This window comes from Micromesistius poutassou, assembly GCF_964030765.1.
Source record: "Micromesistius poutassou genome assembly, chromosome: 11".
In the NCBI taxonomy this organism is placed as follows: domain Eukaryota; kingdom Metazoa; phylum Chordata; class Actinopteri; order Gadiformes; family Gadidae; genus Micromesistius; species Micromesistius poutassou.
Genome location: NC_140281.1, coordinates 9,363,062 through 9,380,416, shown reverse-complemented (window position 1 = coordinate 9,380,416; position 17,355 = coordinate 9,363,062). Strand labels below are relative to the sequence as shown.

Sequence of the window (17,355 nt, the reverse complement as noted above, 5' to 3'; positions counted from 1 at the left end):
TGTATACCCCCACCTACCCTTTGTCTATGTAACCCCACAATGTAGACGCGCACGCCTGTGGACGTGCACAAGTGCAAAAAAACGTTATTAATTTATTCTAACTGCCGGGATATACCTGCGGTGCTCATGGTGTTTTTCAGTATGTACTTTTTATTTTGCGCCTGGGCTGAAACTCAGCGCTGTGTATGCATTATTACGTATATATATATAGAATTCTTTACTTCAAATGCAATCACTCACCTGCGTTTATGTATGGGAGTGTGCCGGGGTTTGTCTGTGTGTGTGTGTGTGTGTGTGTGTCTGTGTGCGTATGTGTGTGTGTGTGTGTGTGTGTGTGTGTGTGTGTGTGTGTGTACAGTTGTGACTTCCATCTGCCTCAGAGCAGATGTGTGTGTGTGTGCACAGTGTTGGATGTCAAACTCCAGGCTGTGCTCTGAATTTCAATGTGCGGTGTCTGACGTGACAGCTGCAGGTATTGGCACCCTTTGTGAGCTTTTGCAATCTACGTTGGCATCCGCCGAGGCCTTAGAGGAGTGCAATAATTAGGATGCGCATCTGCACAATATTTGTGTGCATGCCGCGTAGGTATGGGCCCTCTCGACTCACGTTTGCATTTTGGTTGTATTTTGTGTGTAATTGTGCACCGGGCTTATCCACACAAAGCCAGTGGCTCCAAATAAGACAGACTTAATGAGAACAGATGGCTTCAAGCAGTGACCATTTGCAAGACATTGGATCTTTCAGTAGGGCGGTGTGTGATGGTGTTTGCTATTGCAGTCGCTGCACAGTGAACAGCACTAAGTGCTATTTTGGGAACATGCAGCTGAAAATACTCCATTGGTTTAGTGGTATAGTCGTATATTTAGACAAAGGGTTTCTGTGTGGGTGAGTCTTTTTTGTCAGTACTGTGTGTGTGTGTGTGTGTGTGTGTGTGTGTGTGTGTGTGTGTGTGTGTGTGTGTGTGTGTGTGTGTGTGTGTGTGTGTGTGTGCGCGCTTCAGCTCTAGCCCATACTGGCTCATGACAGGTTCACCCTGGGGGTCTGGCTTGTAACCTGGCACCCTAGCCCCCCTTCCCTCTTCCACAAAAAAACACTACCAATATTCCATTAATTATGATGTGGAATTGCTACACATATTGGGCTCTGGTCATTTTAGATCTAATTTAAACCCTGATTGAACAAGGAGGTATTCGGTTGATCCAGTTTGCCGGTTTAAATTATTGTAAATTGCTTTTTTACTTCATTGAAATGTTCAAGACTGTTATAACCAAGCTCTTTAAATCATTTGCCCTGCTAAATATTACTTTCTATTTTCTGGTTGAACTATTGATTGTTTCTTGTTTCACTTTATTACTTTTCTGTATCTCTCAGTCTTGCTCTTGTGCGCCGCGATTTTATGTGTGTTTGTGTGTGTGTATGTGTGTGTGTATGTGTGCGTGTGTGTGTGTGTGTGTGTGTGAGTGTACCTGTTATCCCCTTCAACATTACAGTGTGACCATATCTGGGCATGCTAGGCTCGACTAGATCAAAGCAGATAGTTTGTGTCCCGTTTTACCCCCCCCCCCCCCCACCCCTATCATATCTTTTTATCATGTCCCTCAATCAAACCTCCATCACCATGCCAACGCAATTATATGACATAACTCCCTAAACTCTGTCCTCTAGCGCCACTCTTCCTGGACCCTGTCGGGCTGCATTCCTTCATCCTACCATGCAGTTGTCCATCCATCTACTGTCTGAATCGATCAACCATCCATCAATTTCCCCATCCATCTCTCTTTCCATCTATCCGGACATCGATCATCCATCAATGCATACGTCCTTCTTTCCATCCGCCCATCCATCATCAATCCCTGTATCTGTCCATACGCACTAATCAAATATTCCATCTCTCTTTTCCTCCCTTTCATTGTTTAACCTCTCAAGCCTCTCTATGTGTGGGTCACACCAGTAAACCCACCAGGACACTCTCTCTCTCTCTCTCTCTCTCTCTCTCTCTCTCTCTCTCTCTCTCTCTCTCTCTCTCTCTCTCTCTCTCTCTCTCTCTGTTGCCATCTGTCTCTGTCTCTCTCTTCGCTCACTCTCTGCCTCTCTCTCTCTATCTCTGTATCTGTCTCTCCCTCCCTCTCCCCCTTCACCTCTCCCTGTGTCCCTCTCTGTTCCTCTCGCTCTCTCTCTCTCTCGGATTTGCTTGTAGGGAGACCAGGTTAGAGATGATACATCATCAAAGAGGGAGACCTTTAACGATCTGCCAAATGATTAGAATAGATTAAGGGGGCCGGCCCCCTGCTGCTCCATGTAACAATGGTAATCTCCTCTTTCCACCACCGCTGGGCTACGAGAGGCGTGTAAATGTGTGAATATATGTGTGTGTGTGTGTGTGTGAGAGTCTGTGTGTGTGTGTGTGTGTGTGTGTGTGTGTGTGTGTGTGTATTTCTGTGTCTGTGAGTGTGTGTGAGATGGAAAGAGAATCTTGAAGGATGGGCACCTTGTCATACAGCCAGACGCAGCAAGATCAGAGCAAGTGTTCTTGCCACCAGATTGCTGTGTTCAACGGAGCAATCTGGCGATCTGCGTACTCCCAAAGACAAAATCGTGGTGAGTGTAGCATGCCATACTTCAAGATGTATGTCCAAGCGGCGTCCTAATGTATGCGTCCCATTTCAAGTCGCTGCTGTTATTCTATATATAAAGCAGTATATATACAAAGACTTTAGAGGGGAAAATAACATAAGTCTCTCTCTCTCTCTCTCTCTCTCTCTCTCTCTCTCTCTCTCTCTCTCTCTCTCTATGTCTTTGCATATACATGCATACACTTACCTACATAAATAAATACACGTACACATACCCATAAGGGTCAATACTTATATCCAGTACATTTCCACCATGAAATGGATAATCTTATAATCTAAAATAATCTAAATAATATTATCATCTAAATAATGATCATGATGATGTTCATCATCATCACCATTATCAACATTCTCATAGAGTGATACTACTCAATGTCTGTACTTTAGTGTCATGTCTTTCTTCTGTGACCCTTCTATAGCAAATTGCAGATTGCTAATTGCACAACAGCCTTTGGAGTTTAGAAATGTGATTGGCAGTGTGTTCTGTGTGAACACCAAGAGAGGGAATTCAGGAAGAGTGTGCAACATATAGAGAATTGTGTGTAGTGTTGTGAAAAATGTGTGGTTTGGAATGAGAATCTGAGTCTAAAGCAGAAAATGTGCTTGGAGTTCTGCAGAATTGGTTTTGCAGTTGGTACATGAGTTTCAGGTTGTGCACATTGTGTCTGACGTTCCAATTAATGTGTTTAAACAATTGTGAAAAACTGTAATAGATCGTCCAGGAGGTAATAATTCTCCCACAGCTAGACGTAACCTCTCCACCACCGCCTGCATTGAAGGACAATGTTTCAACAGTGGAGGTGAAATAAATATTCAGATATCCCGTAGTTCACAATATAATTTTTCTCTTACTTTTCCCCCACAAACACACACACACAACCACACACACACACACACACACACACACACATTCAGCCCTGTCTGATAGCACTTAGTCTCAAGCGCTGAATCTCTTCCATATTCGACCACAGGACAATTAGACGTGCAAGGCAAATCCAATTGACAGCTCCTCCACAACACCACCGCCCACCACCACCACCACCCACCGTCAGGCCACACCATCCATCATCCCCGCTTACGACGGGGGTAGAACGGAGTGCCACCGTCACCCGCGTCACCGTCGGCAACGTGTGGTGCGTTTATTGATGCAAATAAGGTAATCGCGTTAGGCTGATCGCGCTTCATTAAATTACCGCTATTATGGATGGTTAATTGGCTCTGGAATTAACCCCCCCCCCCCCCCCCTCCTCTCGGGTTTGAATCTCGCCTTATTTGAGTCTAACGGATCAGGGCTAATCCAATCCTGCATCGCTGTGGGAGTGGGAGGCGCCCGCCATGAATTGAGTTTGATACAGGGGGTTTGATTGCAAATTGCAGAACGCACACGCATGCACGCCCCTACCCGCCCGCCCACCCACGTACACACAGACTGATATGATAGGCCTGTACATGTGCACTTCTTCAAACACATGCACGCGTGAATGAAAAATCCATGATCATGTTATTGTAATTATTATGTTTGAGACGGCTTAAGACTGAATGCAGAGGAAATATGGCTATAGTCAGAGTCGTGTGTGTGGGTGTGGGTGTGTGTGTAGGGGGGGGGGGGGGGGGGGTGGGGGCGGGATGCATGTGTGTGTAGGGGGGGCAGAGGGGGGTGCTTGTGTGTGTGTGTTGTGCAGACCAACTGCCACCTCCCCTCATTAAAGGTGACCCGTGGCACGGCCTCAACGTTTGTTGGGCTTGTAATTGATGTGCGCGACTCAGCGAGCTACAAGGTTTAATTCCTCAACGTTAATGAACCATAAATCACACACACACGTACGTACGTACACACACACACACACACACACACACACACACACACGTACACACACACACACACACGTACATACACACACACATACACACACAGACACACACATACACGTACATACACACATGCACACATTGTAAGCCAGACATAAATCAAAGAGTAGATCTGTCACTTCTGTTCTGCAATGACGACATCAGATATCCCCCCTTCCCCCTCTCTCCTCCTCCAACCATTTTTTCGCTTCTCTCTCTCTCTCTCTCTCTCTCTCTCGCTCAGGGAGCCTCTATCTGTCTGCTGGACAGTATCGCTGCATGGATCTATCCATTTGTTGATCTGGCCTTCTTGTCCTGATTACTTGTCCTGGTTTCTGATTACAACACTTAGGACACGTCCAACTGTCCTCCCTCTAATTGTGCTCTGTGCTCCTCAACTCTCGGTTAATCTCTCTCCATCTTTCTCTCTCTCTCTCTTTCGTCCTCACTCTCTCGCCGGCTATTCCCCAGGACAACAGATGGCCAGCCCCCCCCCCAACCCCCTTCCACAGAAAGAGAGAGAGAGAGGATATTGACAGATGCACAGGGAATGATGGAGGGGTGAGGCTGTAGGGAAGGATAGAGAGTGATATTCCATTTGGATGGGCATTGGAACTGTGTGGGTTTGAGGGTGTGGTGTGGTGAAGGGATTTGGACTGAAAAGCACACACACACACACACACACACACATATAAAAAAAGCTCATACACACACACATATAAAACACACACACACACACACACACACACACACACACACACCGGACAAAACACACTGACACACTCTCACACGCACACACAAAGTGGAGTGTTGGAGGATCAGCCCACGCAGATTGCCCTCTAATTCCACCTGATGGCAGCGGGTCAGAAAATTAGTGAAGATAGAATTTACATATGAATCACTAATAGATTTGAGGGGAGAAAAAACGAGAGAGATAGAAGGACAGTAGGAGAGAGAGAGAGAGGGAGAAGAATTGAGGGGTAGCATAGTGCAGGATGAGATGGAGGTGATGCAAGGTGAATTGCAGCCGTTCTAGAGAGGGGGAGCCGGGTCAGAGAGGGGCAGGGGCTGAGAAGGGCTGGGGAGGAGAAAAGGGGGAGAGGGGCAGGAGGGCTGGGGAGGAGAAAAGGGGGAGAGGGGGAGGAGAAAAGGGGAGGAGAAAAGGGGGAGAGGGGCAGGAGGGCTGGGGAGGAGAAAAGGGGGAGAGGGGGAGGAGAAAAGGGGGAGAGGGGGAGGAGGGCTGGAGAGGAGAAAAGGGGGAGAGGGGCAGGAGGGCTGGGGAGGAGAAAAGGGGGAGAGGGGCAGGAGAAAAGGGGAGGAGAAAAGGGGGAGAGGGGGAGGAGGGCTGGAGAGGGGGAGAGGGAGGCTGGGCCACTGGGCCAGCCACATGCCGCACTCCATCTAACTGGCTAGCAAGGATATCTGTGCTCTGTCACCCCCTCACCTTCATAGCCTCTCTCCCTCTCTCGCCCCCTCACCTCCATAACCTCTCTCCCTCTCTCGCCCCTTGCCTCATTAACCTCTCTCCCTCTCTCGCCCCCTCACCTCCATAACCTCTCTCCCTCTCTCGCCCCTCACCTCCATAACCTCTCTCCCTCTCTCGCCCCTCACCTCCATAACCTCTCTCCCTCTCTCGCCCCCTCACCTCCATAGCCTCTCTCCCGCTCTCGCCCCTCACCTCCATACTCCATAACCTCTCTCCCTCTCTCGCCCCCTCACCTTCATAACATCTCTCCCTCTCTCACCCCCTCGCCCCCTCACCTCCATAACCTCTCTCGCCCCCTCACCTCCATAACGTCTCTCCCTCTCTCGCCCCCTCACCTCCTCCATAACCTCTCTACATCTCTCTCTTGTCTTCTCTCTACCGTTCTCTCTCTACCGCTCTCTCTCTACCTCTCTCTCTTTACCTCTCTGTGTCTCTCTACTCTCTGCCTCTCTCTACTGCTCTATTTCTACCTCACTGTGTCACTCTACCTCTCTGCCTCTCTCTAACGCTCTCTCTCTACCTCTCTGTATCTCTCTCTCTACATCTCTCTCTTGTCCGCTCTCTCTCTCTACCTCTGTCTCTCTCTACCGCTCTCTTTCTACCTCACTGTGTCTCTCTATGTTTGCCTCTAGAATTGGTATTCGGGGCTCATGTAGCCAGTACATAATTGAGTTGCTAACTGTGGATAAAATAATTGGAAAGAATGATGATGGGGAAGTGAAGGAGGGCGGGAAAACGAGAGGCGCTGTTTTCTCTCCACATTAAAGCCCAAGGCGGGTAGATGCTATATTTAATTATGGCTTCCTTTTTTCTGTCCTTTTCTGGGAGGGCGCAGGGATACAATATTCCATACTGTAAAAACCAGAAGGGGCGTGTTTGCGCAGCTACGGGTAATTAAAGCTGTTTGGACGATGCATTTCTTCATGTGTACTCAATTGATAAGACCAACTTCATCCAATTGTGTCAAGAGGTAAACTACACGATTGCCTGCATGTCAATCCTATTCACATGGAAAAGGGTGCTAATAGGATTTGTTATGGAGTTATTATTTTTCCCTAAGTTTATATCATAAAAAGGCTATTTTTGAAGGTTGACTGTGCCCCCAAACAGCTCACATCGTTGCTGTATGGAGTTTAGCGGTGACTGACACCATTACAGAGGGACAGATACATGGCGCTTTGATAGTGGTAAGTTCACTCTTGATGCAGCCTGCATCAAGCCTATTCTTAGACACAGTATCTCTCTAGTTACATTGTCGCCATTATCTTTCTCTACGATGGCTCCTTCCCTGTCAACTACATACTACTATTACCGTTTTGCTCTTACTATTTAATCATTGAGCAGACACTTTGACCTGAAGCAGCGTCAGGGGGGGTTCACATGGAGATCATTAAGGAGCAGGTAGGGGTGAGGGCATGTGGCTGGAGGATTCATACAGCACGCTGCAAACAACAGGGATCTAGCCCAGAAAGGCCAGTACAGTATCCTCCATGGGGTTCTACCTTTTATATTTTTGCATCAATACACTTACTGGAGGTCATATCACTCGGTGAAGATGAAGTTTCCCAACAAACGTTTAACCCCCCTCCCTACCCCCCCTTCTCCAGATCCACCTTCGCTCACAGATGTGCATCGATATGAACCAATTACGAGGTAAAATAAAGCATTAGGTGCACATCGGAGACTTCAGCGTTTGCTCTTTGTCCATCCCACAATTCATCCTCTTCAGGCCTGGTTCATTATATAGGAGTTAATATGCCACCAGTCTGGAGAATAAAAAGAAAAGTGGCTGAGCCATCTGGTTTGCCGACTTCTATTTATCAGGGGACGGTAACAAGAGAGATCATGTACAGTAAAAACAAGATATAAAAACAAGAGACTCTATGGAGTTTATCATGTGTCGACATGCTAAAGAGAGAGGATGGCAGGACAAATATTGAATCTGAGCTCTCCCCGAAGGAGATTTATGAAATGAAAGAGGGCCTTCGCGGATCAACGTAGGCGGATGCATAGTAGCAGTAGCGGTGTGTGTGTGTGTGTGTGTGTGTGTGTGTGTGTGTGTGTGTGTGTGTGTGTGTGTGTGTGTCTGCCGTTCCTCGATGAGAACTGTTTTGTATGCAAGCAACATAACACAAGGCAACTTTCATCTTTTACATTGCACCGTAGGCTTATATATTTTTTTCCTCTCCCTCTCTCTCTCGCTCTCTCTCTCTCTTCTCTGTTTGTATTTGTATTTTGAAATATCTCTTGTCAAAGTATATTTCCTGTGTCTGTTTCTCGAGACTAATTTATCTCTATCCATCTCTCTCTCTCTCTGTCTCTCGCTCTCTCTCTCTCTCTTTCTCTCTCTCTCTCTCTCTCGCCCAAACATTGTGATGGGAGGGAGCGCTGTCAGTATTCATGAAAGATCACTTCTGTTCCCGGTTGACATTTTATGGGAGACCCCCCCCCCCCCTTCCCGCCGCCGCCACCTTCAGACGGCCAGATAAGACACAGGGAAGTACAGAAAAATGCATATCAAATTTGTGCACTGTTTTTCTGGCTCAAGCCTTGGCTCTGTTGGCTAGTTAATGCAAAGCAGATAGCGTAATGAATTCCGTTTTGGACCCACCGAGTACCACGATAAGCACTTTATAAACACGCTGCAGCCCCAACTGCTAAACACAGTTTGAAAGTTGTCTTTTGGAGGGTAGCATTTAGGAATATATATTAGATTTGACAATAATTCTCTTAGGTGGTTTAAAAAACGTCCCCAATATTTATTGATGGGATTCGTGGATAAGCGTGATGAAAGTCAAGCGAAAGTCTTGTATGTTTGAGCAGCCTCTCTATGCAAAACCAAGCCTTAAGGCATTACCAAAGTCGAGTTGTTTCGACTTTTCTCTCTCACAATGGACCAATGTGTATGTACAATGTAAAAAATGTTATTTCAAAATTCCTAAAAATAAAAGTTATGCCCAGCGCATGAAACAAAGCACCTTCCTCCATGACCTTTCATAGTGTTATAGCGACTTGCTGTTCCCATTACACATTTACCATTTTGTGAATCAAAATCATTTACTTTAAGTTATCAGTGTGATTAATCATCACATCGTGACAGAATGACAACCCAATGAGTGCTTGGCCGTTGTGCATGTCTGGTAACATTTTGTCCCGTGTTGAAATGGCTTTCAACCCGTATTTTAATAGTGTCTGGTTTTCATTAACAAATGGGATACCCTCACCGCTGAGGTCAGCCGCTGGGTGGTTGCGGTCTGATTGTGTTCAATATGCAATCTATAGGGACTAATTAAACTGGGCTAAAATTGGATATTGATAAGACTTTGCTTAATGATGTGTAAAAAAAGGTTTATGATTGCACATTTTTGTGTGTGTGTGTGTATGTGTGTGTGTGTGTGTGTGTGTGTGTGTGCATGCGTGGGTGTACACACCCATGATTGCTCGCTTTATGGTGAATACTAGTTTAGATACAAATGTACTATTTCTGTTGTGCATCTCTGTGTGCGTGTGTGTGAGTGGGCGGGAAAGACACAGGTGTGTGTGTGTGTGAGTGTGTGTGTGTGTGTATGTGTGTGTGTGCTTCCTGGGGTTCTGAGAGTAGTCGTAATGTTTTCCCAATCCGTCAGAGAGGAAAAAAATTGTGTGTGTGTGTGCGTGTATGTGGTGTGTGTTCATGTGTGCGTGCATTTACCAAGATGCATGAGGAATTGTGCCAGATAGCACTGGTACAATGGCAGGGGTGTCACAGGCTCTTCCCAATGTAGATGATATTATTGGACATAATTGGATATGATCAGAGAGGGACATCCTCAGGAACAGGAAAATCAGGTGCTTGCTTTTCATGAAAAGAGAAGGTTGGAAATTCTGATTGAAATTCTTAAAGACGTGACTTTTTTCTTAAAGCGGACAAGCGTGAAAGCTTGATGGGTAAGCGCGGTAATTGAACCTAAAAATGGGAAAGCTAAAACCATTCCCGCTCTCCAGAGACGGGCTTTCATGTTTCTTAGCTTCCCATCCGGATCTTTAGTGTATCATTCAAGTTAAACTACAAGGACGTTACAGGTTTATGGGTTCTTGTTGCTGTGTTGCTTTACCATCAGCGGTTTTTCTGTGCACAAATGGGAAATTAGCTCTATTTATATCGCTCTTTTCTTACCAGTTCTAACTCAAAGTGCTTCTATAAATATATAATATAAGCTTATAAATAGAGAAGATGGGTAAATGTGTATGTTGAGGTGGAAGTATGAGGCGTTTGCCAGTTTAAACCATTTCCATAGTTTATTTAAAATAATTGCATTCTCTTATTGGTTTGGACTGCGAGCACAACTGCTACTGTTTGTTCAAACTACTAACTACTACCCCAGAGTAGTAGTATTAGCCGCTGCCATCTTGCATGCTGTTCAAATCGTCAGTGATATGGTGCCGGCTAATGTACTCCCGCTGGACGGCCCCTGCTGTTTGGGCTCCTGCCGAGAGAGAGCCAGCACCATGGACAGAACCCTAACAGGCACCGCTTTGAATTGGAGAGTTCAGCACCCTGGAGAGCTCCTCTTGCACTGCGCTGCTGTAGACTGCAGCCTCTTCTCTCATTCTGGTGCTATCTTTAATTTCCATTCATTGTTTGATACTTTTTTTTCCGGTCATTTGATATTTCTCTTGTTTGTTTGTTATTTGGCTTGCTTCCTTCTTTCATGCTTTCTTTCATTCAGAATTGCTTTCATTATTTAATTTAATTTCATTCTCTCCTTTATTCCTTCTTTCTGGAATAAATTAATAAACCTCAGAAGAACCACATATGGGTAGTGTTTTGGTTATTTTGTTTATTTTCTTTGTTTCTTCCTCTCCTTGTTTCTTCCTTGTTAAACCTGACAACTATCTTTTCTTTCGCTCAATCTCCCCTCTGCACTCTCTGCAAGCTCCGGGCCCGACTCCCAGCCTTATAAAGCAAACATAGACATATAGACAAGGCAGCGCATGCAGACATTAGCCAATTAGCCCCTAGTGCGGTGACCTCCCGTGCGCATGTGGTATCAATTACAATTAGCCAGCGTCATCGCCTCCTCTTCCTCCATCTCCGGAGTCTCCGCCATCTCCCCTCACTCCTATTCTCCTTGTTATCATTAGCATTATTCAGTATTTTCTACTGCCAAAATAGATTAAGGGTGGCTCAAGCGGCACAAATCGATGCAGCTTTCCATGCCGAAGACTAATGCATCCTTAGCCCCCCCCCCCACCCCCACTCCGAGCTCTCATCGTGGGATAGGAGCAGGAACATCGGGGGCAAGTGGGAGCGAACCGTGGTCAGGTTGTTCTTGTTGTAGTACGTACTGTAGGCCCTCTGCCCGGACTTCCACGAAACTGCGGTAAATTGGAAATAATATGCTCTTGAGGTCAGAAGACTTGTCCCGTTTGTGCGTGTGCGTGTGTGTGTGTGTGTGTGTGCTTGCCTGCAGGCGGGCGTGAGTGGCTGAAGGAGTTCTCGAAGTACAGAGGACGATTACAGTGATCAGATCGAGGAAAACAATTTTCCTTTTGTCCCGAGTGGCACGTGCAAAACAAAAAAGTACACACACACAAGCATGCTCACATACACACACACACACACACACACACACACACACACACTTACGGATCAACACAATGTGCAATACGCACAGAGAGCTCTGTGAGAAAAAAATCCAACTAGCACAAAGGAGGTAATTGCAGGTGGCACTGTAATTGACGGCGGGGTAAAACCAGATGTGGAGATTGATAAAGAGAAGCGCAGCAACATGAAAGAGAGACAACGGGGGCGGATGAGAGAGTGCTTAATAGATGGAGATGGGTGCATACAGTGTGATTATGTGATTAAGACAACAGTGGAGAGCTGGGAGGAATGTGGGCGATTTGGATGTGATTACAAATAGAACGCATATGATTCGGAAAGAGGCATCACAAATACAAACAAGCTGCAGAAGAACAGGAAACTTCTGTTCCTGTCTGATTCCTTCTGTCTTTACTTTCAGATGTTCCAAGTTTATACCTTTGTAGGTTTTTATTTTTTTTCCTTTTCCTCTGTTCTCTACTCTCCCGATCTCTCTGTTTCATGTCTCTGTTCTCTTATCTCTTTTCCTCACTCTCGCTCTCTCACTCTCATTTTTTGTCTGTCTCGCTCTTGCTCTCTCTCGCTTGCTCTCTCACTCTCTCTCCTTCTCACTTGCTCTCTCGCTCCCTTTCTAACCAAGACACACACCCAGAAACCTCCACAAAGCCAGGCCTAAACCCTAGAGGATTCCCTGTATCAAGTTGAAGGGGTTCTTGCATCATGCCCTGCACCTGTAGGGGCTCTGTATGCATTAACCCAAAAGGTCTCCCAGCAAACCCTCCCACACAGCAGGGGCAGAGCCTACTTGAGCCCCAGGCTGCTCTCAAAAGCCTTTAGGATGAACGTGGTGACCGAATGGCTAATTGGCTTTGAATCTTGCTGGTAGATTAGCCACGCAAAAGCCAAGCCAAGCAAAAAAGGGTGAAGAATGAGAAAAATCATCACTCAGTCTTCATCCTTTCTGTTCTTTGTGCGGAGTTGACAGTTGTTTGGGAGGTCTGTGCATGTAGATATACTTGAGCATTCATAAAATATGAGTCACTAAACCTACACAACCCTTTCTTCCAACAAGGAGTCTGCGAGTTTCAAGATAAGAGCGGCAAAGTACAAAAGTGAAAAAGAATAACAAAATTCTTGAAAATGAATGAGGTTCAAATACTGAAAGTTGACTGACTATCTTCCTCCTTTCCAACCAAATCCTCTATTAGGGTTGTGCTTTGTGCTTTGCCAGCTGAACGTCCCTCAGTGACCCCAGTGGACAAACCTATCTTGATACATGAAGCATAAAAAAGCCACAACCTCAGAAGAGTGGTGGGATCTTTGGCACTGAGCTTTGAACTCTTTGGTGACCTATTTGTCTTGGAATGCACCAGAGACTTGAGGTTACCGTCGGAGGAACTTTAATAGGATTCTCTCCAAGGAGAAGCCAGCTCCTCCAGGAGACTGCAGTGCAGGGGTATTAAATGTGTTCTCCCAAGGACACAGGCTCAGGTCTTGATCGTGAGTCATTAAGGGGTGCTCTGATGCCCGCTGGCAGGTTTCCAAGGGAGCCGGGGAAATGCACTGAAACCGATTATTAATCAATTGCAGGAAAATTAAATGTTTATAATGTTGCCAATCAATTGAGTATTTCAATTATTGATCCGGTAAGAAAAGGCTACTTTTCATTTTTTTGGGGTTTTTATTTATATTTAAAGCTTTCATTGGGAAACAGCCACCTTACATGTGGACCATGCTGGACTGGGACACAGAGACCTTTTGTACCCGTTCCAGTGAGCTGCTCCTCCTAAAGGTTCCCAGAGCTCACTCCAGTCTAGGAATGACTGCTCTTCCTACTTTTGGTTTATTTAAATCTATAATTTCTGAATTGTACACATCCCACTGTAACTGTTTTAGCTGATCTTATTCTCATTTAGTATTTCATCCTATTTTATTCTTGCTCTTTTTGTATTGTATATACGTTATATATTTTTTTTTATTGTAATTTTTATGATGTTGTCATAAAATGATGATGTTGTCCTTGTTATTGTGTTAAGTGTATGCTCGTCGGCACTGTAAATGAGGGAAACCTCAGTGTCTCTCGAGGGAAAGGTTATTGATTGATTGATTGAATTATTTATTGCTTTTGGACATGACCACAGTGCAATTTATTGTCATTCTTTCACATAGTTTGTTTACTGATGTATTTTTGACATTATTTATGACATTTTGTAGTCTACATGATGAATCTCCTCATGAGTTGACCGCCCGGCACTGAAATACATTGTAATACCTTGCACACATATTCATTATATTGTGCTTTCAGCTACTGATCACAAATTGCATTCAAAGAGGATCCGGGTAGACAAAGGAAAGCCAAGGAGTTTAATCTCAAAGAAGGAGAGCACATTTGTAATGTATGGCCCCCTCTTAATATTGTTGAACACATCTAAAGGGCAAGGGGAAATCAAAGCCTTTTGAAGTGTGAATAGCAAGCGTAATTCTCCGGTGACGGGAGCCATTAGCACCACTGAAACTCGTAAAGGATTTGAGAGCCTGGACTTTGTGAATAACAGTGAACCACTTTCATCCCTGAAAATACGCTGAGCACGTTGATGCAGACTTGGCCCAGTGCTCTGCCAACGTGGGATCGACCTAAGGCCCCCAGAGGTGGAGGTCATTGGAAAGAGCCGTGGATGAGTGTGGGAGAGCATGCACACACACCTATTTAGACCCACACACATGCAAGCAAGCACACACGCACCCACACACTCACTCATGCCCACATGCGAACCCTCATAGGTGCGCGTGCGCAACAACGCATGCATGCACACAAGCATGCTCACTCACAAACACACGCACACACAAATTGGAACGCAATACGTACACAATTTGAGGCTCACACACACAGACACTTACACAGGTTAATGTTTAGATGAAATATGGGAAGTGAGCTTTGACTGAAAGTATATAATCTATCAAACGAAGTGAACCAGTCTTCATAAACGAGACCATATGCTGTGTCTCCCCAGAGTCCTTCCTCAGATCCTTCCAGCTCAAATCACAAATTTACATATATATACCAGGCACTAACTCTAATTTCCTAGCCTTAAACGCTAAGTGTGTGTGGCAACAGAGTGTCGATCCCACGATCCATACGTCTGCTTAATGGTATCGACCACAACCTTTGCCTCCGGGGTCACGAGTACATATTTGACATAAAGGTAAAATGAGTTTATCCCCTAACGTCCCCTCCGACATCCAGCACGGATCCACGAGTCAGGACAAACCCAACCCATGTACTTTTTGTTGTTGCGTTCTTTGTCTACATTACTTATTTATACACTTCAATAAAACAATAGTAGTACACAAGAATGCATGTAGAAATGACCAGCCACCCATTCATGTACAGATTACAAAATACAAAAAGAATATGTTGTATTTCTGCATACTTTTATGAACTCCAATATTAAGTTGTCTTTTCCATCTGAATGGGTGTCATCAAATCCACATGGCAGGTGGTAGGCCTAAAGTATACTGGAAGTGTGCTTCCTTTTCAATGGATTCTATTTGTGCTTTTTGTGCTTTTGTGCTTTTCTATTTGTTACTTTTCATCAGGAAACTCAACACATATGTGAATCATTTCTCTTTATAACACAGTCAATTTTTTTCTCTGTGAATATGAGAAACTAATAAATACATTACATGGAATATAAGATTCCGATCTCTCTTACATTCCCCGGGAATCCATAACCTTGCTGTTAGTGTGTGTGTTTGTGTGCGTGTGTGTGTGGTTGTCTGTGTGTGCGTGTGTGTGTGTGTGAGGAGATAATGTAAGAGAAAGATATCAGAGGGCTCAAGTGTGTGTGTGCCCACACAGATATCCATGTAAGATACTGCATGCGTGTGTGGGTAACCTTTGTTTGTAAAGGTGAGAATGATATAAATCCTTTCTTCAGTTTCCTTCTTGGCTTCCTGTTACCTCAGTCCTGTGTAAATACAGCGTTATGAGATGTAGGAATCCAGCTTACAAAATGAAGACAAGTGCTCAGGCTTGTCTCTCTCTGCTTCACTATGCTTTTTTTCCCTCTTTCTTCTGCTTCGGCTTTCAAATCATATGGATGGATGTATGAATGAAAGGCTGACAGATGGATGAGGGCTGGATGGATAGAGTGAAGATTTGACATGCGAAAGAGAGTGAGAGAGTCTCTAGCCCTAACTATTTTCTCAATTACTATTCAAGGCCTTCTTTGTGCTTGTTCTCTCGCGCACGTTGCGTCTCGCGTGCAATTCGCGGCCCGTTTTCCATGCTGGAACCAACATTGTGAGAATGGGGCAGATGATGATGGTCATTTACAAGAGGGAATGGTTTGAGGTTCATCCAAAGATGAACCAGACCTGGCTCACAGTGCTAAAAACCTGCTGATACACTAGCGAACACAGAGGTCAAAGTGGGTGCAGCAGCAGTAACAGCATATCTGGGAGGGCTTAGCGGTTAGAGTGTGATTCCCGAGCCTAATGTCCTCTGCTCAAACCCCAATGTCCCAATGTATAAGTCATTCATCTTCATCTTTAGGCCTCCTTGCGCCTTACTCCCTGCTCATTGATGACATGTATCTATAAAACAAATTGACAAAAGCATCTGCAAAAGTAATTGTAATTGTGTATTGATGTGTTGGATAATTTGTTTCACTTTCAGTCTCTGTGTGTGTGTGTGTGTGTGTGTGTGTGTGTGTGTGTGGTATCGCTGGCACCTTGTTTTAGTCGTGTGTCCCAGGGCACAGCACACAGTTTTTGAAGAGACAGAGGGAAATGTGAACTGAACACATTCAGTGGCTGCATGCAGACAGCTCTGCCATACCAGGGACTTGGTAGTCTGAGCAATCCCTCGAAAGCAACACTTGGATTCAAACTGGGTGGTGCAGTGTAGTGATTTTCTAGACATATCCTGTAGCTTTTTTCATTGTTGATATGGCTGGGGATTTTAGTTTAGTTTGGCAATTATGAATCGCATCCTTCACATTGAATTTGTTTTGTAATTCAGTTTTTTTAAATATTGGTAGGGCTGTACGGCTGAACAGTGAAGGCAGAGAGGAAAGTGGATTGAGCCTGTGAATGAATGATGTAGCTCAGGGATCAAATCTGGGTCACTACATTAGCTTCATGGGCAGCGCACTAGCAGGTTGAGCTATGGACCCTCTTCATTGTTAAACCGCTTTATTAAAAACAGAACTCATTGAACAAATTAACACAAATCCATTATGTTTCAGCCAAATTAAAAAAATAAGCACATTCATAGATTTCCCATTGTGCCATCTCAACCAAACACACATTTGGATGTGACCCAGTCCCAAATTGCTACTGAATCTTGGCAGAATAGCTCATTAAAAGAAACAAAACAAAAAAAAAGATTCCTTGGTGTTACAGTGTTACGTGCAGAAACATGGCCGTGATTGGGCCGTGATCGGTCTCCCGCTGTGTAGAAGGCAGACGCAGAGGAGGAGGAGGATGGTATCCTTCCAGCAGCACCCTACGGTACGGGCCCACTGGGAGACCTTCCCTGTGTTCAAAACACACTCGCACTCACCACTGCCCAGAGCTGGTTATACTAGGCCAATAAAGTATATAAAAAAAAGAATATTAAAAGTGAAAAATTAATAATTGCTAAAGGTAGTGATGAACATTAAGGGAGTATTGCATGTCGAGTCATTAGCTCATTTTTATTGCTGTAATTATATTGGATCCAGGTAACTCTACGTGCGGGCCCTGGCTTTTAAACAAGTGCGGTTGGCTACTTATCCTAGTTACCAAAATAGATGATGCAA

General features: G+C 44.9%; 1 protein-coding gene across 1 annotated transcript in view; it reads left to right on the top strand.

Moving 5' to 3' along the window:
• The window catches only part of cntnap2a (contactin associated protein 2a), a gene marked incomplete at its 5' end in the record, with an annotated part of 370,887 nt that overhangs the window by 41,670 nt on the left and 311,862 nt on the right, over positions 1 to 17,355 (top strand). The gene's annotated exons all lie outside the window — the stretch shown is intronic.